Source organism: Martes martes, assembly GCF_963455335.1.
Source record: "Martes martes genome assembly, chromosome: 6".
In the NCBI taxonomy this organism is placed as follows: Eukaryota; Metazoa; Chordata; class Mammalia; order Carnivora; family Mustelidae; genus Martes; species Martes martes.
The window spans coordinates 91,830,123-91,853,092 of NC_137893.1; the positions used below are offsets into that span (position 1 = coordinate 91,830,123).

The 22,970-nt window shown below is 46.6% G+C and overlaps 1 protein-coding gene across 2 annotated transcripts in view; it reads right to left on the reverse strand.

Moving 5' to 3' along the window:
- CLIC5 (chloride intracellular channel 5) overlaps window positions 1–22,970 on the reverse strand; it is a gene marked incomplete at its 5' end in the record, with an annotated part of 156,681 nt that overhangs the window by 70,440 nt on the left and 63,271 nt on the right. The gene's annotated exons all lie outside the window — the stretch shown is intronic.

Sequence of the window (22,970 nt, forward strand, 5' to 3'; positions counted from 1 at the left end):
GGCTTATGTTGACTCTCATCCCAGGTCCAGAGTCCTCACTTTCATGCTGTATTTTATTGCAATTCCTATTAAATGCTTTTACTTATTAGACAAGTAGAAACTCCCGGGGCTATGTAATTTCTGAAATTTCTGAACACTCTGAACTTTTTAGAAACTTGTTAGGGGCCCACATATAAGTTAAATATTTAATCTAACAAATGAAATAATGCAGCTTCTAAAACCTAAAAAAATGGACATTTGTTCTCAAAGGCTCACGATTTATGACCAGGGATAACTGAAGCAGTGGGCAGACCTGATTCACCATTTGCCAAAGACCCAACGTACACTGCGTCCCTTTGGTTTGAGCAGCCAAGACTCTGCCTAGATCTGTGAGGGTTTCCCCTGACTGCAGCCTCTGTGGCCATCGGGCCAGTGTGGGGAGCACCACCCCTTCCCCATCACCATCCAGCTTCGGTGGGCGTCTGCCAGGGGGACCATTCTGCAGAAAGATGCAGAACCTGATGGAACACGGGGAGCAGTCCAGGGTACCTCCGAGGCTATGATCTCAGGACACTGGGAAAGGCAAAGTGGATGTGAGAGAGGAGAAATATGAGGGGATCTGACTTTGAGGGGAAAGTTTTGATGTCAAGAGAGATGACTGTGGAACCAGCAGAGAAACGGTGGAGGAACCACTGGACCATAGACCACGCAGGGGCTTTTGTTCTGGTCCCGGCCACTCCCTGTTGGTTGGGGCGACTTGGGGTAAGCCCCTCCTGCCTCTCCCTGAGACTCAGTTTCCTTATGAGTTGAGCTAGTTCATCTGTAAGGCTCTTCCAGTTCTTTTGGTGGATGAGTCTATAAATCTATACATATATTCATAGAAGATAGATAGATAGATAGGTAGATCTATATATACATATTCTGCAGCTCACGAGAGATTTTGCACACAGAGATAAAGGTGACAGCTCTGTTTGTCTCCGATTGCATGATTGCCTAGGTGAGTGGTTTTAATAAGAGACATTTAAGAAGTCAATGATTAGCTTTTAGTACTGACCGACCTTTCCCTCTGGAGCAGGAGTCCCTTTAAATGACATGCAGCTGGAGTGTGTGAGAACCAAAAAGGACAACCATGAATCTAGAAACGGACTAACCCTTGGTAAAAGGTGCACAATGATTCAAGGGCAAGGTGAGGTCAAGGTTACTGAGGCTGGTTGCCTGATTTTATGGTCTGCTCAGGGAAAAGCATGCATATCAGGGAAATGGACTATGAAGCAGTCATAAAACGGGAGCTGAGCACCCCTGTCGCATATACCCAGAGCTGGCATTTCCCCCATAAATCCGTTAGATCCTCAGACCTCCACCCGGGGGCTGCTTCTTCACAGGCTGATCCCACCAGATCGGAAGTCGATGTGGCAGGGCGGGAAGAGACGAGTCGGGGTGGAAGGCTCCGTAGGGCTTTGCTAGTCTCCTTTCTGGGAAGGGGTGTGTTCAATCACGCACAGAGCCAGTGAAGTGCCGTGGAAAGTAATGTCCCTGCACTCCTCAGTGTGTCTGGGTGAGTGAAATCAACACAGGAAGCAGAGTGCTTGACACCATATGCTGTTGTGGGCAGGTGTCCTCAGCACCTGCCGGAACAGTGAGGGGGGCATTCTGCAGAGCTGGCTCCGGCCTACACTGCTCCCCTACGTCAGGCTGACCTCGGGGAGTAGCAGGTATATCGGGAGGAGGGAGGATGAAGAGTCACATGGAGTTAGGTAGGGACCAGCTGGTACAAAGGAGCAGCAGGTAGGTCAGGGTAGATTGGGGCAGGGGGAGAGGGAGTGTCTGGTTAAAAAAAAAGAGGAAAAATCACCATTCATTCATTCATTTGTTCACTAATTCATTTTAACTTATGCACACCTACATTCACTCATCAAATATTTCCTCAGTACCTACTTACCGGCTAAAATACAGAGCCTTTCTAAGATAGATAGGTCTTTTATTCCCCTCTTCCATCTAAATTAGCACCTTATTTATTTCCTTAATAATAATATGTATAATCTGAAATTACATTACTTATTTCTTTATGTCCTTATTTCTTTATCTCTATTTCATGCATTGGAATATAAACCTTGTGAAGGCAGGGATCATGTCTACTTTTCTCAGTGCTATACTCCAGGACCTAGAATAATGCCTAGCACAAAATAGACCCTCAAAAAATTGTGTTTTTTTGAATGAATAACTCACACAGATTAACCGAACCTGGGTCCTTGGAGAATATATTCTAAGAGAGTGTAGAAAAGCACCTACTGGGACAGGAAAGGAAAGGAGAAACCAGTACAAAGATTGAATTTCCCACCCCCTAACATTTAACAAGATACTTGACATTAAAAAAAAAAAAAAACTGAGGAACCGTCAGTATACTGGCTCCCTGTGTTCAAGATGAGAGGGTTGAACAGTATTAACTCTTAAGTACTTTCCAGGGCCATCTGGTCTGTGATCTACTGTCTTCAGCTAGAAGATGCCAACGCTTTTTCATGTTTCCCGTGCTGTCCTGAGACACCTGTGCTAGAGTGGGAAGGTCACCTGGCAGAAGGTTGGAAAGCACAGCCCCACACTGATGTTTAAGTGGCTGTACGGCTTTGAGACAAGTCACATGACTTTAGGACAAGACATGTGACTTTGGGATAAGATACGTGACTTTGGGAACCACAAATTTCTTCTGTGGTAAAATGGGGATAATGACATTTGAGCTAATGGTGCCCATTTCCACAGCATTTTTTTGAGGTCCAAGCTGAAAATGTAGTGCATGGACTCTGTAAACCGTGAAACCACAGGCAGACATTTGCTATCTGGCTGTCACCAGGAGGCCTCTTCCTGTGACTCAGGAAGGCCTTCATGGGCTTGTTGCCTTCACCAGAAGTGGTTACACACAAAATGGAATTCAAGAATGGACTTTAAAGGAAAAATTGAAATCATTTGCTTTTGTTTACAACTATTAATCAAAATCACTCATGAAGAATTCATTGAGTTTTCCATGATACGGCTTTCAAAGACAAGCGGACTGGTGGGCAAGTAATCCTTCTTTCCTTCTGCAAGCATCCATTGAGCAGTTCCATACCAGGGAGGTAAAGTCAACAATTGCCATCCTTGACCTTATGACTGCCTCCAGGGCAGGCATAGAACATTCAACATGCTCTTAGAAGGCAATGGGATGGGAGTAGTGACAAAGCCATGCACATCGTGTTGGAGGGACACCCAAGAGGCTTAAATCAGGATGGGTGGGAGGAAGAGACTGAAAAGTCTTCCAAGGGCTCAGTCTAGGCAAAAAGGATGAAGAGGAACTTCCAAAGTAGAGAAAGCAGCGTGTTCAGGGACTGGGAGCCCAGAGAATCTAGCCCCTCTGGGAGCCTTGAGCTGTTTGTTCAGTATCGTTGTCGCTTGGAAAGGGCATGGTGAGAGACGGATCCAGAGAGACACACAGGAAGCAGATCCTAAAGCAGTCCACTCTACCTAGAGCAGAACCATGAGGATCTAGTCTCACATATTAATGTGAAGCAAAGACTCTAAAAGCCACCATACCATTTTCGTACAGAAGAACAGGAAATATCTATATTTACCCTCCTCATAAGCTTCCTCCCGTAGTTACCTTTCTGTAAAAAGCAAGCTCATCTCAGAGATATATTTGACCAGGAACTGCATCAGTGAAGTGACAACTTCCTAACCAGCTGTGTTGGAAATCCCTGTTTGTCCCTCCAGGCCCCTCTCCTGTTGTTCCAACAGGCCTGCACCCATGGGAGGCTGGCACAGGAGAAACCATCAAGGGCTTCTTGCCCTCTGTTCCCTGAGGATGCCGTTGACCAGTGAGGCACCAGCGGAAGACAGGAGGTCCGAAGGAACCTAAAATCAGGACACTTACTGTCCTGGTTCCACACTTGCTGAGCTGCTTCAAGTAGGCCTCATCCCTTTACTGAAGGGCACACACCTTCCACTGACTCTTTCTGTCTTTAGGTAAAGGTTCAAGCCTAAGGGTGTTAAAGGGCCTTCGTTGTTGCTCTCCCAGATATATTTCTCCACTCTCTCCTGATGGTGCCTCTAAACCCTGGTCATACCTTTGGAAATAGCCTCTTTCCCAAACTCTCTTCCAAGTACGAATTCTGAGGATTGCCAGTAGTTTCCAATGAGTTGCTGACTGACACACCATCGTTGTCTTCCGGTATCACTGCGTTCTTTGGTGTATCAGGAATGGAGGGTTGTCAGAATCCTTAGTGTAATTGGTCGAGGGTAAGGAGCACTGGCTGGAGTCAGAAAACCCCGGTTCCAGTCCCACCGTGGTCCACGAGTAACTATGTGCCTCCGGCAAGAAAAATCCTTCTGGGTATTAATTTGGATGAGAGGACTTTGTTGCTTAAGAAAGAAGTCAGTGGTAAGCATGATCTGAGGTTTGGGGACCATCGTCCCTGGAGCTTGAGAGATGCCCAGGCCCACCTTTGGGTAAGGGAGGTGGACCAGAGTAGCTCCCCTTCTATCTTTCTTCATATGGCAAGGTTCTATATATGATTTAGTTTAACAAAAATGACAAGAATTCCTTGGAAATTATTAAGCTTGATGAAGCATGAGGATTTTCCTGATTTTTAGAGCTGAGATTTCCCGTCTGCCCATCCATGGGGCAGAGAACCTGGGAAGGGTGTATTCTCCACTACAATCCACAAGTATGGCAGCCAGGAGACTAAGCACACATGGCATCATAAATGCTTAGATTACAAAGAGCCAGTGATTGTGACTTTGCCCACCATAAAAGGGCTTGTTCAGGGACAGACGACCTGGAGCCGTATTTCTTGTGCACATTTCCAGAACACCATTTACCTGAGTCATCTTCCTTGAACTACTCCTATGTATCAGTGGCAGCGTGTCTCACTTGAAATTCGGTGTGGCTCCTGTGCTGCTCATGGAATGGAGACCTGATACCGTTCCATTGGCAGCAGTGGAAGATGCTGAGAATAGCAACATGAGTGGTACTGTGGACTGAACCCAAGCATCTGACCCCGTTAACTGAGCTGGTACGTGGGAAGTTCTGCAAGTGTTTGCTTCCTACAGACATGTATTAACATCATGTCTCATGCCAGCAAGCCTTTCTTGATAACTCCCTGGCCAGAAGTCATGGCTCTTTCTCCAAACTCAACATTCAGCACTATCTTCTGCTGACCTTTGAAGTTAGACACTTGTTGGTGTAGACGTCCAAGCTTTCTTCTACTAAACTGTGGTTTCCTCTGGAGAAAGGAACATGTGGTGCACACCTGAAGTCACTGGCAGGGGGGCAATATCCTGGGAAGAAAACTGAAGGCCAATCTCAGTCTAAGGGATCCTGGTTATGAGTACAGTGGGTCAGTACCAAGGATCGAGGCTCTCCCTGTCCCAGGGAGCAGCATGAATCTCCTGCCCACGTGGATAGACTGATCTGAAGCCTGGAGGTCCTGACATGTGGGACTTGGTCTACCCTTCCAGGCTGCACTTGCATTTGAATCCTATTTCACTCTTATCAAAATGTTGAGGCGAGGAGGGAGCACGCAGCATGATTTGCTCTAATGGAAAACTCTCACGGTCCCCAGGGATATTTACGAGGTGTCATTCCTTATGAACAATGTCCTCTTTCCTGATTCTCATCACTGGGACCTCAGAGAACCCTGCCCAAATTCTCCTACAAGTAGCCCCAACATCCCATTGAGGTAGTATTATTCTGTAAATATCCTAAGTCCCGAAACTACCTCTGTAAATAAGAAATCATTTTGGTTGGCAAGAGTCCAGGGCCGCTCTGAAATTTTGGAAAAAGCATTGAGGAAAATCCTCAGGCTAAAATTATGATCGATGGAAGTAGTTTTCTAGATTCACCACCTTTCTATGTTGAATATCACTGTATGACCGTGACCTTGGGTGCTGCTTTCATGGCCTCAGGTAACATGGGAACACATAAACCAGGCAGTCCAGTGTAATCTAAATGGGAAAATAGAAAAGGCTCATTTTGGTCTTTACAAGCATTCTCTACCTGGCTCTGTTTCATAAATATTTAAGTACACCAAAAATGAACTTGAAAAAACGAGGCATCCCATTAAAGGTACCAAAATCCCCCAAGGGGCAGACTGCAGAGCAAGTCACATTGCCCTCCAGGATGGGGGACAACAGTGAAGTACCAGCCCTGAGCTAGTGGTTTGAGTTTTACCGACAAGCTGTGGATGGCTAAATTCGGGGGTCAACTCTGGGGGCCCATGATCAAATTGATCTCCCATCCGTAAGCTTGCCTTATGGCAACTGACATCCCCACGCATCCACCGTTGCTCATGAGAGAAGAGGACAGGTGGAGAGACTTCTAGTAAAGCCTGTGCAGTAGCCTCAGCTCTTCCTTGTGTGCACTGTGTGACCTTGGGCAAGACACCAAGTCTCCCCCTGAAACTTACCCTTGTCTGTAAAGTAGGGACACAAAAACGGAGTTGTCCGGACTATTTGACTATATAATTATACATATATGCTTTACCCAGCAGTCTGTTTTTACAAAGGAAAGAGGTTATGAAGATCGAGCAAAACAAAGCAGGTTCCCTGCACTCCTCTGAAAACCTCGCTTTCTGTCTCCCTGTAGACGGCACCAGGCTTGCGCTATTATTTTTTAAAGTGGTTTCCATTCATGTTTAAGTCACTAGTTTCCATTCCAGCAACAGGTCAGCAAGTTAAAGAGGCAGCGAAAAAAGCACCTGCCTAAAGCAAACGAACAAACAAAAAAATCCCTCCATCCTGACTTGTATTTGTGTTTCCTTTTAGTTTTAGAAAATGATTTGGGTTGGCCCATGGGTGCCAGATAGAATAAAGTGTGATAGAAAGATGGAGGATTTAACATCTGACTCCCGACAACTATAGCAAGTCCAATGTCACGTACAACTTCCCTGAGCCTGCACCTGAGTTTCCTCATAGCAAAAATTTGGATAATGACAATCACACTGCAGAATGGTTATAAAGGAATGTATGCAAAAACCCCTGTTACGTAGTAGCAGTGTCCCTTGTCCCTCAGAAAACCCAATGATGCCAAGTCCAAGGTCACAGGTGTACTCTTGATCTAAGCTTGGGAAGAAATATAAAGTAGATAAGCATTAAGCATCCAAGAAGGTCAGAGTAAAACTTAGTTCCCAATATGGTGGGGTCCTAGGGGGACTTAAGACTGTCAACTCACTTAAGTGGTACACAGACTTTTGGTTGACTGTTTTGATATCCGACACACCTGAATTCAAGAACAAGTTCTGCTCCTAGGAGCTGTGGGAACCTGAGGAAGGGACTGGGTCTCAAACCTCAGCTTCCTTTACTGTGAAATGGGCCCATATCAATTCCTTCCCCATGCAGTCATGGGGATATGAGAAGATGGTATATATGAAGGGTTTGGCTAATGTTATTATGTGTAGAGCAAAGTTAGCTCAATCTACCTATGACAGATAGACTCTAAGGTAACCCCCTGCCCCCACTAACCATGGCTCCGGTCTGCTAGCATTTATGCTCTTGCATGATCCCCTCCCTTGAGCGTGGATGGCATCTATGACTTGTTTCCAGCCAACAGAATATTGTAAAGATGCAGGAATTTTGCAGATATAATCACAGCCCCAAATCAGTTGATTTTAATTTAATCAAAAGGAGACTGTCCTGAGTGGGCCTTACTTAATCAGGAGAAAGCATGGGAAAGACTTCCTGCTGGCCTTAAAGAATCAAGTTGCTATAGGGTGCTTGGGTGGCTCAGTCAGTTAAGCGTCTGCCTTCGGCTCAGGTCATGATCCCAGGGTCTAAGAATAGAACCCTGCATCAGGCTCCCTGCTCAGTGGGGAGCCTGCTTCTCCCTCTGCCCCGCTGCTCCCCCTGCTTGTGCTCACTGTCTCTCTGACAAATAGAGAAATAAAATCTTAAAAAGAAGGAGGAGGAGGAGGAGGAAGAAGAGGAGGAGGAGAAGGAAGAGGAGAAGAAGATGATGATGAAGAAGAAGCAGCAGCAGCAGCAGCAGCAGCAGCAGCAAGTGGCGATGATGATAAGTGCCCATGTCGAGGGCTCTGTGGCAGGCAACTGTGAGGGGCCTCAGGGCCTCAGTCCCACTTCTGCCAACAACCACGAGGGCTTGGAAAGGACGCTCAGCTCTAGAGGAGGTCTTGAGCAGAGAACCCATCTAAGCTGATGTCAGACTCCCGACCCACAAAGCTCTGCGATGATAAATGCATTGGTTTTAAACCATTACATGTGTGGCAAGTGTTACACAGCAAAGGGAAGCAAATACACGGCTGCTTCTGGAAGTCATTTCCTAGAGACAGGGTTGGACGGAGGGAAGAAAGGGTCTGCCTCTACCCCATCTGTTGAACTCTTGGACGAAGGAATGAGGGAAAGAAAAAGAAGCTTCCCTAGACACAGCGGGTCCTCGTTCTGATGCAGCACCTGGGAAGACCTCTCACAGAACACTCTGGACCCTGCCCTGAGCCTCGCCACACCGGCTACAGCCAGGTCTCTGTGAGGCTGTGCCAGGCCCACCGGCTCTGTGGCTCTAGTCGGCTGATCCCTTCTCTGAAGTTGGGCTAATCTCTTATTTTCATCTTGGAGGGGGGGATCTTATTTTCCACATCAGCAAAAAAGGTATAATTATATGAGTTTTACTCAGCTCAGAAGGATGTTGTGAGGATAACAAAGTAATCACTGTGGAAATAGTCTTTCTAAAAGTTAAAAAAAAAAAAAATGTCAATGGCTCTTCTGAAGAGTGAGAGAGGGGGGACGGCCTCTGGCCCCTTAAAGGAAGGCTTCAAATGCCATCTGGAAGCAACTCCTGCTTTCACACGTAGGAGAGCATCTGGTGGACTAGCTTCTAGGTCTTGGTAGCTCGAAGCCAAATAAAGAGAGCAACTATATGTTTTTTAAGGAATTTTTTAAAAATTGGCCTTTAAGGTCATGGTATGGATTACATATATTCTACCAGAGCTCCCCAAAAAGTTTCAAAATCAAAACCAGCTATGATAGTAACAATAATAATTAACAATAATTGTAACTCAACTGATTTAGTTTAATAACTAGTTAATAGTTCTTGTACTTTGCGACCACCCGGCCGCCTGGCCTGGGCCCTTTTGGATTGCCCCAGCTTCCAGCGTTAATGGATTGATGGCGGGCACGGTGGGAGTCTCCAGACCTCGCTCCAGTACCACGACGGGTGCCAAACATCAGATCATGTGATGATCATCTGGACAATCAACCTCTCCAGTGTAATTCTTAGTCCTCCTCTGCACATGGCCAAGATGGGTTTGTCATTGGACCTCCCCACCCCGACTCCACTAACTAAACTCTCGTGCTCGGTCTTAACTTTCCATTGCTCCCTCCACCTGGAATGTTTTCTCCACTCCCCAATGCTCTCTGCCTGACCATATTCCCTCTGAGATACTGAGAGGTGGTGACCACCTCTCTAAGCCTCAGTTTCCCCATCCTTAAAATGGGGATTCTAAGGGGACCTACTTCATGAGGTAAGGATGCAATGGCAGCCTGGGTCATGCCCAAGTAGAGGGCTAGGTGCCAAGAGATAAAGTGTGGCCCATTAGCATTACGGTCCTGTTCTTTTCCAGGCTTCTCCTCTAATGCCAGGCATCTAGAAGCCGTCCTCCACCCCTCAGCATGAAATGGCAACTCCACGCCTGAATGCCTGCCGTGGCCCGAGCTCCCGGCTGCTCTCTCTCAGGGGTGGTCATGCATGGAAGTGGTATCTCCCCCTCCAGTCTGATCAGAGGCAGACACGCTGACTTATTCTTGTCAATTCTGAGCCGACCACATGGAATACTAACAGCATTCCGTGAACCTCTGTTGATATAAAATGAAACGATGTCAAGGTAAGTGTTTGTGGAAGAAATGAAGGCCAGAAGGTTTAAATAAGAAATGGCAAGAGAGTAAGTCGTAGATTTCTCATCACAAGAAATATATATATATATGTGTGTGTGTGTGTGTGTGTGTGTATATATACATATATGTGTGTGTGTATATATATACACATATATATGTGTATATATACGTATAAAATGATGTATGCTGATGGGTGTTAACTAGACTTATTGTGGTGATCATTTCATAATACAGGCAAATATCAAATCATTATTCTTACCCTTGAAAATAATATAATGGGGGCGCCTGGGTGGCTCAGTGGGTTAAGCCTCTGCCTTCCACTCAGGTCATGATCTCAGGGTCCTGGGATCGAACCCCAAATTGGGCTCTCTGTTCAGTGGAGAGCCTGCTTCTACCTCTCCCTCTGTGCTTTCTCTCTCTCAAATAAATAAATAAAATCTTAAACATAAAAAAAAATAATGATATACATCAATTATACCTTAATAAGAAAAAAAATTTTAATGTTATAGAGCATGAGGAGAGCCATTTAGCTATGCGCAAAGCCAAATAATAATGGTTAACATCTGGGATGCCTGGATGGCTCAGTCAGTTAGGCGTCTGCCTTCAGCTTGGGTCATGATCCCAGGGTCCTGGGGTCAAGCCCCTGCTCAGTGGATCCTGCTTCTCCCTCTCCCTCTGCTGCTCCCTCTGCTTGTGTTCTCTCTCTCTCTGTCAAATAAATAAGTAAAATCTTTAAAAAAAAAAAATAAGTCAACATCTACAGAGCACTTACTACATGCCAGGCACTACTGTAAGCACTTTGCAGACATTAAGTCATTCAATCCTCCCAACAGCTCTGTGAGGGAGGTGTGGAAATTGCTGAGTGACTGTCTATCTCACAGGGAGCAAGCTCATTGGGAACGTGTCCTTCATCTCCTATCCTGAGCCTGACGCAGCATAGCTGCTCACCGGACAGGAAGGGCTCAAAGATGTTCAGCTCTACCATCCTGTGTGTGCTCCTCACCCCACCTTCACCAGGCCTGTCCCCCTTACCATCCCGCCCCATATCTGATCTCAGATGCTGGGCTCACACAGAAGTGGAATAAGCATTTCAGTCTCCAAGGGGTCGCTGGGCTATTTAGAAAAACTTGGGCATTTTTCTTGCTGTGCATGAAATCACACCTATTTTAATCATACACAAGCTGGTATCAAATCCATATCATATCCTATGAACTGAGACAGAGGGCACAAGACCCCAGGGGAGGCAGGCAAGGGTGCATGTCAATCAGAAAAGGGTTTCTTTAAAACGGCAAAAATCCTGAGCTGGTTTCTAAGAAGAGAATGGGAAAAAGAAAGAGAGAAGAAAATGGTGTGTCCAGAAGCCAGAGGCTGCAAAGGAAAAGTTTGGCATGAACGCGACAGTAAATACAGATTTCTCTTTGCACACTTGGGTTCCCTGGTGGAGTCTAGGGGCTTGTCTTTTTCAGGAGCTCCCTGGAATGTTCTAACATGCAGTCCTTTGAGGGACCTGATGGATTAAACAAGTGATGCCTGGTTTGGCTGCAATTAGGATCACTAAGAGTGTTTTGAGACATGTGGGTATTTGGGTCCCACTCCCAGGGACTCTGATTGAGGTGGTCCAGAGTAGGGCCAAGTGTTAGCATTTCTTGAAACTCCCTGGATGCCTTCTAAGGAGGGTCGGGAATATATCACAGAAGTAACCAGAGGAGTAAGTGTGAGCAGAGGGTCAGTATGGATGACAAAGGAGGTCACTGAGAGGGGGTGCAAGAATGGTTCCTGACAACCTGGTCGGATACAGGTATTAGCTGTACAAATGTGTAACAAGACTTTTTCTAAAAATTAGACTTTAATTTTATGTTATGGATTTTATATATCCTACCTACTCCCAAAAAGTTTTGCTATCCCTCTAAACCAAAATATGGTCTGATCACAGCAACAATAATTAACAAGAGCAAAGACGAAGATCAGGATAAGATTGATAAAGGGCAGCGAGAGAAGAGAAAATTGGATCAGGAGTCCCAAAGGACATGAGGCAAACCCCCGCCCCTGTCTTGGACTATTCTGATCACCTTTGTCCTTCCATGACATCAGGGGCGCTCATGCCGGTACGGCCCATCCCTAACCCTGACTCTGCCTTGGCAGCCCCAGACCCAGTGGCCCAGTGCTCTACCTCTGCATCCCCCATGGGATACCCTGCAACATTGGGGAGGGACTCCTGGGAAAGAGACCTACACAGCATTTTGAGCTCCCACAGGAAAGGATCCCATCTGTCACAGCCAACCAGGAGAGCAGTTCTGGTCCAGAGATCCTTATAGAAAACAGATGCCTGCAGTCAGAAAGCTGGGGAACTCTAGCCAGTTTAAGCTCATGGGGCAGGACCTCGTTTCCCAATTTTCAGAGTTGGGAGAGATTTCAAAAATCCACAGAAGCAAAACAGGTCTAATTGTATATAAAAGGAAATTTACTGAAATTCTAATTTTTCCATTGCCATTGTCAACTAATAAGTTCCCATATCTATTTTAAAGTAATGAACAGAACACTTTTTGGACAAAAGAGAACCATCAGCATATTTAACCGTTTCTGGATCTGGTCACCAGGATTGGCAAGATTTTATTAAACAATCAAACTCTGAGAAACTCCTCAAGGATTTGACAAATGTTTAGGTCTCACAACGACTTGTGGGGGATGTGGAAGTAAAGGTTAGTGAAACTGCCTTCAAATGCCTTACAGCCCAGTTTTGTTGTAACTTAAACCAGATATGATGCCTGAGCACGTCAACTCCTGTGTGAGCTACAGCAACCCCAGGACACAGGAGAGAGAGCCCCTCCCTTGCTCCTCCGAGTACCTCCAGCACTACAAAAGCACAGCCTCATTTTAACACATTTCTAACCTTAACAAACCCTTCATGTAATAGGTACTGACCAATTTGATGTCTGCCATGAAATAATCTTTCCACAAGAAGATTAAAATAACAGGCTGCTAGAGTGGGAACAGATTTGCTAACAATGGCTTCTATCTAACAAACACCTACTATGTGCCCAAGATTACGTGCTAGTTCCAAATACATGGATTCTTTCCACACCAAACCCTGTGGAAGTCCTCCGACCTCTGTTTGAATACATCCTCAAGGGCGCCTGGATGGCTCAGTCCATTACGTGTCCGACTCTTGGTTTCAGCTCAGGTCATGATCTCACGCACTGTGGGATCCATCCTTGCGTCAGGCTCCGCGCTCAGCAGAGAGTCTGCTTGAATATTCTCTCCCTCTGCCGCTCCCCCACACTCATGCACATGTTCTCTCTCTCTCTCTCGTTCTCTCTCTCTCAAATAAATAAATAAATCCTTAAGTAAATAAATACATCCTTCATGGGTAGTTCATCACTTCTCTCAAGGTATCTGTTGTTCTGTTTGACAACTCTCAGTGCAAGGAAGTTCTTCCATATGTTAAATTAAAATCAGTCCCCTTCCTACTTAAAACTTAAAATCAGCCCTCAGCACTCACCCCCGGGATTGACCCATAAGTCTACTTCCTTCTCCAAACGGTTGACGGAAAGCCGGGTGCATGCTCAGTAGATGTCCTCATGAAAGGGGGATCAGGATGCTGAGGGTAAGGCTTTTGGGTGACCGTCTGACATGCTGTTCCTCAGTCACTGAGTCAAGTGACTCGTATTTCACTGGGCCTGTATTACCCAACTCCACTTCTGGTGAGGGGGGAAAGAAGCAGATGAATCTGGGCAAGCGAGTGAAGGTAACCATGTTGGGTGCCACAGGAAGCCCCCCACAGCTCTCCGAGGGCATGGCTCGTTCCGCTGGACCCTCAGCCACGACCATGTCAGCTCTTGGTGTGCGTTCATCCGCTCACTCGCTCAGAAGACGATGACAGCGAACTGCCATGTGTATCAAGTGCCTTTTTAATTTGTATGAACTTGGGATATGGATGGTGAACAACATCCAGGTCTGCTACAGTATTCAGAAGGGGAAGAAGTGGAGGTCATAGAGAGGCCCCATGGTGGTCAGGGAACACTGTCCCTTCCCCCATACACCATACAGCCTGCTCTGGCCTCTGGGCACTGCTTCGCGGAGGCGGTAGCCTGGGAACACTTAGGAGCTACGGGACATCGGTTAAGCCACTTAACCCCTGGTGCCTCAGTTTCCTTGTCTACACCACAGGGCTACTAGTAGTAGTATTATTATGCAATGTAAAGCAGTTAGGAAGCATGCAGTAAGTACTTAATACATGTTAGTTAATATTACTATTCTTCACTCTCAAAGGAGGCTCTGGGATTATTGTAACTTGTTTTCACTCAGTGAAAAGGCTGCCCTTTGGCAACACTAAAGGGCATGGGGAGGGTGGAAAATGACCTCCTCCGTGCGACTGGGTTTACCCCAGCCTACCCCAGGCTGGCCCGGTGAGTCAGATAATTCCACGTCCCTGGACCTATGCTTGGAACAGACTTTATGAAAATCACCCCCAAAGAATTTGCTGAAGTTATAAAATAAATATTCGGTGTTAAATATCCTAATAGGACATTCTAAGGTTTTATCACTGATGTCCTAGGATCTGTAAGACTTCAGAGAAGATTCTGTTGTGCAATTTTTTTTTTTTTCTAAAGAAATACCGATAGGGATTCATTGTCGCAAACCACAGAATACACTCTAGCTAATTGAAGCAGAACAGGAATTGGTCCAGAAAGTCAGTTCCTGGCTTCTGCTATGAAGAAGCAGGTCCCACGGTGCAGGGACACAAGGGAGAAGGACAAATGTGGGCTCTGCATGTCAGTATTGAAATTGGATGAAAGTATTCTCCAGTACATGAGCATATGAATAATGAGTCCAAGTGCCCTTTATCAAGACTTGTTGGCATCGGAAAGGACCAATTTTCTGCCAGATCCCAGTATCTGAGACTGCTGAGAGAAAAGTCCTGAGTATGAGGAAACGAGGCATGCACACACATTTACACTCATGCGCACACCCATTCACGCACACGCACACACAAACATGCACACGCACAATACAACTGGCTAATGGGAAAGTTAATCAAAATAAGTAAACAACAGCCAGAGACCATAAGTGGATTCCATGAATGTACACAATTGGAATTGAGGCCAGGATCCAGCAGGCCTAGGAATGCAGTCCCACCTATGTCATAGCTGAAAAATTCCCCAGAGAGGCCAAGTGTCTCAGTCAAGGGCACAGGGGAGTCAAAGGCATAAAGTGCCTGAAGTAGTTTGCTGTTAGGAACGTTTGCCTCAGAAGACAACATTCTCCTTCCTCAGGAAATCAGCCTCCTGGAGCAGCTGAGGCCTCACAGACCCACCCGAATCGCTTACCTGTCTCCCTCGATGTGCAAAACTAGTTTGGCGATGATGTCATTGTTGTATTTTCACACAGTGACATCCCAAGGCCCCTGTCCCAGCGCACAGATGTCCGAGCCCCGCACAGAGACACAGCACATGGCAGTGAGCGGCACGTGGCTCAGTACACAGTAAAATCAAAGGACCCATTTTCAAGTTGACAGGGTCCTCAGCTCGCCTTTCATCCAACCCCCGTGTTTTAGAGATGAAGAAACCCAAACAACCAGTCCAAAGTAAGAGGCTGCTGCCAGAAAGCAAAAGCAAAAACCAAGTTCCCTGAGTTCCACTGTATTGCTCTGTTACTCAACGAGTATTCAGTGGATGTGGGATAAATGCAGATATACATGTATTACTTGGCAATTGCATGACTGGAGAATACAGTGTATGCCCCACACCACATACTCAACATATGGTTATAATACAGAGTATGAATGATACATGTGACCTCTAGACGTAGCAATATCAAAATGGTGGCACACAGACTCCCTTGTAGGAAACAGTCAGCTGTGAGAAGGGGATCCTCTTCATCTCTGACTTCAAGGTAACCACTGTCAGCTGGTTACTGTTCTTATTTTCTTGGACCCAACTAAAGTAAATTAGCACCAAGCCCAGAGAGCAGAGCCATGACAAGAGTGACATTTATCTTCCATCTCTGGACTCTTTTTCCAGCTCCTCGCAGACTCTCCTTTCCCTACATCACAAACCCTTCATCAACTCAGTGCACTGAAAACCTCTCTTTTTCCCTCCTTGACTGATGCCTGGTTACACATTGGGAGGTCCTCCTTCCCTCCAAAGTGTTAGCCAGCCACGCATTCCCACCAAGGGCCATTTATCTCCCACTCTGGAATGAAAGGTACCTCGCCCTTGATAGTGTAATTCTTGGCACCCAGGTAGAAAAATGCTTTCTGAAGAGCATCAGGCTGAGATAAGGTGCAAATAGCCCTTTGAGGGGACCTAAAGTGGGAGAGGGGCCAGCAGGCGTCCTCCACGGCTGTTCTCAGTGGTGTCAAGAGAAATTCCTGCAGTTCTGATAGGGGTGGAGAACCTGGTTCCCTTCATCATCTGCCCCTTCCAGAATCTTCCCTGGCAACAGGGGAAGAGGTAGATGGCATCCTCCTCCTTCTCCATCTCAGGCTGGCTAGAACTCTTGTTTCATGTCCCACCTCTGAACCGAGTCCCAAGTCCTTCCCTGCATGTGTTGTAAAACAAGGCTTAATGCCTTCTGGATACCCGGTCCCCTTGCTTGGAGCTGCCACGGCCTTGTAATTTGCCCTTGAGTCACAGTCCTCCTGCCTGCCCAGTGTGCCCTGCCCTCTCCATTCCCAGGCTGCAACTTCCACCAGGGTCCAACGGTGCCTGGCTTCTGCAGCTTATTCCCTAACGGAGCCATGGCCTGGCATCTGGTCGACCTCAATAAACAGCTGCCACATGGAAAAGGGTATTTCAAGAACTTTGACTTTAATTTTGTTATTTTTAATTATTAATGTACACTGAAAATTGTGGTTGGTATCCCAGCTCTACCACGTTCCATGGGACCCCAAGTAAAAAGTTAACTTTTCAAGCCTCAGATTTCCCAATACACCTACCCCATGGCACCGTGACCGCAGGGATGCTGAGTTAAACAGAACGGTTAACACCATGTGCGGAGCAGAGCAGATGCTCAAAAAACTGTATTTCGCGTAATGCCTGTTACATTTTGCTCTTTGCCACCTTCAACCATGTCATGTGTCCCAGAATGATTCAGAAAGGCCCTAGCATCAGTGGGCTGGGCTGTCACATGGTGAACTGCAGCCAATAATTCTATTCTCCACCCTTCTGTGTGGCATTATAAAAGCCTAACCTCTCTGGACCTCGATGTCCCATACCATGCTCCTTGGAAGCTCCTGGAATCCCATGAAGATTCATGAAATTCACTGAATTCCACAAATAACATGGTTTATTTTCTTTCAAATAATTATTTTACCTTTATAATGCCACGGAGTGTTGTAATTTTTTTATTTTTTTTAAATTTTATTTATTTTTTAATTTCTTTTCAGTGTACCTTGTAATTTTTTTATTGTAGGACTCTACCATCAATCTGTGATTGAGTCTTGTCTTCAGTAGTGGAGTAAGGGCTGACTGGAACACACCCGAGGTTTCTCTCAAGTCAAGGGCTTCAGCCTTGCAAAGATGAGTTTCAAAGCTTACCCTAGAACCCTAAGACACTTTGGTCAGTACCCTGCTCTGGATAAACTGGCAAGGGAAAAAAGTCTGCCCCTCGTAGCCACCCCCATATCACACAGCAGGCACCATTCACTCCATGCCCTGACAGACACCTAGCACTCAGTGCCCAAGGCACACGGAGAGACTCCTGGTCTCTCTCCACACTTGCTTCTGATCCTCTTCCTCTTGCTGCCTGACCTGATAAGTAATCCTCGCTAATGTAGCATCTGGCGACCCAAAGTCCATGTATAGCCCATTCCGGGTAACATCTATATATAAAAAGGGCCTTTGGGGGCCATGCCTTAAACCAAGGGGTTGATGCTACTGTGGAGAGAGAGGAGAGTTGAGAGTTGAGAACAGGTGGGTCTTTAGGTGGCTCTAAAGCCTTTACCTGGTAATTACCTAACTACAGAGCTCTGACTTGACCTTGGATTGTTCATGCGAACCACAGAGAATTTAGGAAAACAAAGCCTTACATATCCTACTCTAGGTTTAGTACACTTTGTCTTCGCCAGCTGGGAGGTGGTGGGGGAAATGAGGTAATAGAGAGAACATAGATCGTGACGCTCGGGGTGGGGTCTGCAGCTGGTCCCACCGTGTCCTAGCTCTGTGGCCTCCGTCAGGGGACACACCTTCTCTGAGTGGCAGGTTTCTTATCTGCAAACTGGGAGTAAGAACAGGACATAGTGGAGGTAAGTAAGGTATTCAGACTAGGACACAGTCACGGCTATTGTTACTCACCTTCCAAACTGACTGTCTGATTTCCAGAAACGCAGAGACAGCCAGTGCACCCAAGAGGACTGGAGAGTGAGGGTGGGGTTCTCTACCTCAAAGTCAAGTTTGTTTCCCTCCGTTGCCCACACCCATTGGCCCCCTGCCATCTTCTCAATCTCTTCCCCAACACCTTCTATTTCAAGCACCTTCTGATCTGGGGATGAGGATAAACAGTTGCAAAAAAACAAAACAAAACAAAAGCCAGAAACATGCCTGTTTTTACAATTGCATAAGGCACAGAGCAGATTCTAAAGGCATGGGCCAATATTTAAGGTGACCGAGATACTATGTTTATTGGGGTGACCTGAGAACAGCTGGAAGACCCACTGCCCCCCTCAAATTTCTCTCCCACATTTGTGTGTCACGGGGCCTTAAATTCCCACCTTAGATTCACTTCTCTGGGTTCTGGATATTCACATGGACCCTCGTGAATTTACAGGCCATGTTCCCGTAATGGACTGTGCATCAGAATCATGGGGCACTAGTGAATTACAGACGTCTGGGACCCCATCCCCTGAACACTCTGACTCATGAGTTAGTGCTGGAGTTTGGAAAGTGTCCCCATGGTTCCTAGGACCATGCAGGGCCGAGCAACCCTGTTCTGGGGGGGACTGCCCAGCTCTGGAGTCAGGATCTCCAGGTTTCTGCCTCTCTTGTGATGAACAACACGGTATACAGTGCCCAGCAAGCACCTTGCCTGTGATGAAGATGAAATCTCTTTCTTCCTCCAAGGGGCAGGGTGTGAGGATGAAATCAGGGAAGAGGCTCACCAATGCATCACCAAGTGTCAGGACACCTAAGGAGCCATTTTCAGGGATCAGGGAAAAGAAGGTCGGGAGAGGGAATGCTGGCCTGGTTGGAGTGTCTTCAATATCAGGCTGAAGCAATGAACTTGAGAGAGCAGGTAGAGGAATGGGTGTGATAAAGTATTCAAGGAATATTAAGCTAATGGCATCAAACCTGGCAGACAGGAGGGGAGATAGGCTGCAGGCAGGATGCCATGAGCGGGAAGGTGTGATGAGGTAACGTGGTAGTAAGAAACAAGGAAATAAATCATTTTTATGGTGCAGAATGATTCGTTATTCACCAACCTTCTCCCCTTTTTCCTAGGAACACAGCTAGATGATACCTGAGTTCTGGACTATGGAAAGCAGGGGACAATGATTTGGCCACTTTCTGTCCCAGACCTGGCAGACCTTCTAGATGATCCCCCACCTCCCATCTCCCCCATGTGCTGGCAAACGCAGAGTCCCGTGGAGGAGCTGGCAGCCCTAGGGGGCGGCAGGCCTAGAGGGGAAGGAGCCTGACCAGGGAAAGCCATTCACTCAACTGGGCGCTGAGCTATTAGGTGAACAAGTTCATGGGCTGGGGTTTCAGTGGGGGGCACACACGGACCAATGAAATGCCTCTGTGGAAACTCCGGCTTAACAAAGGAAGACTCCTGTTTCTATTGGTCCCTGATAATATCCTGCCACACAGAGCAGATCTCTGCGATGCTCCTTAAGTACCCACCTGAGGGGAGGTCACATAACTTTGCCCGCCTAGCTCCCCTCTCCAAGTCCTGCGGTCAAGCCCGGCCCAGAACTCTTTATCCCCACAGGAAAAACATGAGGCAAGTGCGATCAATGGCCACAGATAAGTGGTTCCTTTAGTTTCTAAGGCCAATTACACTGTGGATCCTGGATTTTATGATGTGACTAACAAAATGCTTACAGTGCCCAAATGTGAAAATGAATAAAAAGCCAGTGAGATTGCCCCCCACCCACGTGTTGTATGCACTCCCTGGGCCTCTCTGCTCCTTGTCTGCACTGGGTAGCAGAGGCGTGTGTTTAGGAGAGAGGAACCTTGAGCTGAATCAAGAAAACTATATCTGTTGCCATGACAACCTCCCCAACTGAATTTTTAAGCGATAGTAACTGGGACATGGTTTTCACTTCCTCTGCCTTCTAGGTAATGGGTTCCCAGTTGGACTTCATTCACGACACATCCTTCCTCCACCTTTTGTGTCGTTTCTCCAGCCTGATACTCGTTGCTTTCCTCCTCGCCATAGAATAACGATGATCAGAAGTGGAAAACACCATCTTAAGGTCCGTAGGGGTTGATACAGCGGGTAAGGTAACCAGCACCAAATTTCTACACACAGCTCGTGGGGGGCCTGAGACACACCACGAAGACCTCCCATTTCAGATCTCCTCAGACACAGCATTGGGCAGCCACGCCAGCCGCAGACAAGGAAGCATTTTCTTCTCCCTTCAAATATAATTGCCCCACAAGCCAGTGGTACGCATGCAACCATCGACATTGTAAATAAGTGTCCAAATCTCTTGACCTGCCCTCAGAAGTGCCTCATGATCCGACCCCAACTTCTATTTGTCACCTTCCCGCTTCTCTTCACACTCTGTCACAGCCACACGGAACTCAGTCCTTCCGGGACACCTGGTATCTCCTGCCTCTGAGCGATTGTTCCCATAGTTCCCTTCGCTCAAGACATTACATTTATTTCCCCCAGTCTCTGCATCTTCATCAGCTTTGCCAGATTCTCTTGTGCCTCATTCCTCCCCCACAAATGGGCATTTCCTGAGCACAGTCCTTATCTCCTCACTTCTTCGTGCTCCCTCCTCCTCCTCTGGGAACTTATTCCTTCAACTGCAGCTCTGAACAGAACTTCAAACCCACACCCCTCGCCCTGGCCTTCCCGACATTCTGAGTGTGGGTTTTCCAGCACTCTGGTGGACATCTGCCCTTGACTGACCTGCCATCATCTCGAACAAAACACTTGTAATACCGGAAGATTATTCGCATTAACAACTACTCTTTTTTTGTATATATTTTATTTATTTATTTGACACAGAGAGCGATCACAAGTAGGCAGAGAAGCAGGCAGAGAGAGGGAGAAGCAGGCTTTCCACTGAACAGAGAGCCCAATGAGGGGCTCAATCCCAGGACCCTGAGATCATGACCTGAGCTGAAGGCAGAGGCTTAACCCACTGAGCCACCCAGGCGCCCAACAACTACTCCTGTCCTTGGTACCCTATCATAGATTCATAGGGTTTCAGGTTAAAATGAACCTGAAAAAGGTTAAGCTCAAGCCCACTTAGTTTACCTGCACTCAGTCCAATCACAACAGCTTAGACAATCATGGTCAAGCCCGTCCATGGTGTCGATAAAATCAGGGAAGAGACCCCCAAATATGGAAACCAGTCTCTTGGGAGATGAATTTACGACGATACCACTGAATCCCAAGTTTCAGCGTCCCTCACATATCCGCACCCTTTTCTTTCAAGGCCTGTGCCCTATTTTGTACTCACATCACTGTCCCACAGCATATCCCTCCTTTTAGCCCTACTTCGAGCTCATGAGGGCCACCTCACAAGGAACACTCAAGAATCCTCCTCATGACCTCTTTCTCAAGGCTTTCCTTCTGACATGGTCACGGTGAGAGCAACAGCAAACACAGAGCAGCTCACATTTTACTCTCTTCTCTTCCTGAAAGCCATACAGCCATGTATCCTAAAAGATTAGACTGTGAATTTTATCTGCTAAAAGGGGTTCAGACTGAATGACTTCTAAGAGGGTTCTCCAAGGCAAAAACCCTATGATTTCTTTTAACCCCATTTTACAAAGAGAAAATTTGCTTTTAAAGACAGTCACACACCCAAAACTGTGGCCGTGCCAGACTTGGGAGTTTGGGGCTTCTTGCTTCAAGTTCATGATCTGTGCACCCCATCATGAAATGCCGCATTTGAACCTTTCCAAACAGGAACTAAATCAAGGTCCCACCTGTGTAGAAACTTCTGGTTATTTCCTATTTACCTATGATGGAGCTAAAACCATTTACCTGCCATTCACAACCCTTCCCATTATTGGGTCTTTTTTTTTTTTTTTTTCCCTATCTTCTTTTCAGCCGCATCCCTCTATAGGCTGTTCTCTCCAGCCAATCTTAGCTACCCTCTGGGTCCTGAACAGCCTCACCTCATACTGTTGCAGAACCTGATACAGTTGCCACTCTCTGAATCCTAATCATTTTTCCAAGCACAACTCAGGTCCCACCTCCCCTCAAAGTACACTTGGAAACCTCCTTCAGGCCATACGGGTCCCTATACCTACACCCCTCGCTTCATCTCCTGTCACTCATGCGGCACTGATGATTGCTTGAAGCTCTACTCCTTAGCTGCAAGCTTGTGGACTGTGGGTACCCTCACCTCCTTATTCTTCAGGTCCCCTCATCAGTTCCCACAGAAGATGGCTTCACAAATATGGTTGGTAATTGGTTGATAGGTTGATTGACTGACTGTTTTCAATCCCTTAACATTCAACGTTCTTTATCTTACTAATACCTCCTTCTTGCCTAACTTCTAAAAGTACTCGTCACTCCAATGTCCTCACACAATATTACAAAGGAATAAAAGCAAGTTATGAAAGAAAGGTGCAATGCATTCCTTCCCTCCCCTTTTTTGGTTTACTTGTGGTCAATTCGGATGATTCATGCTAAGAAGCTTTAGAAGCTTTCCTGCCTCAGCCTTGCCAACCCAAGGAAATGCACGTTCCAAGGAAGGGCTGGATTTCATGCTGCCCTTTGGATGTCCCACTGTTTGTTTAGCTCTATTTACCCACGCTCGAGGCTAGTGGTTCTCAGTCTTTGATGAATCCCAGAATCACTCAGGGGTGGCTTCATGAGGAAACAGACGCCCAGGCCTTACCCAAATCCTCCTAAACACGAAAATCTGGAGAAAGAGCATGAACAAGCCCATGTAAAAAAGTTATGCAGTGACTTTTTCACACCCCAAAGCTGAGCAC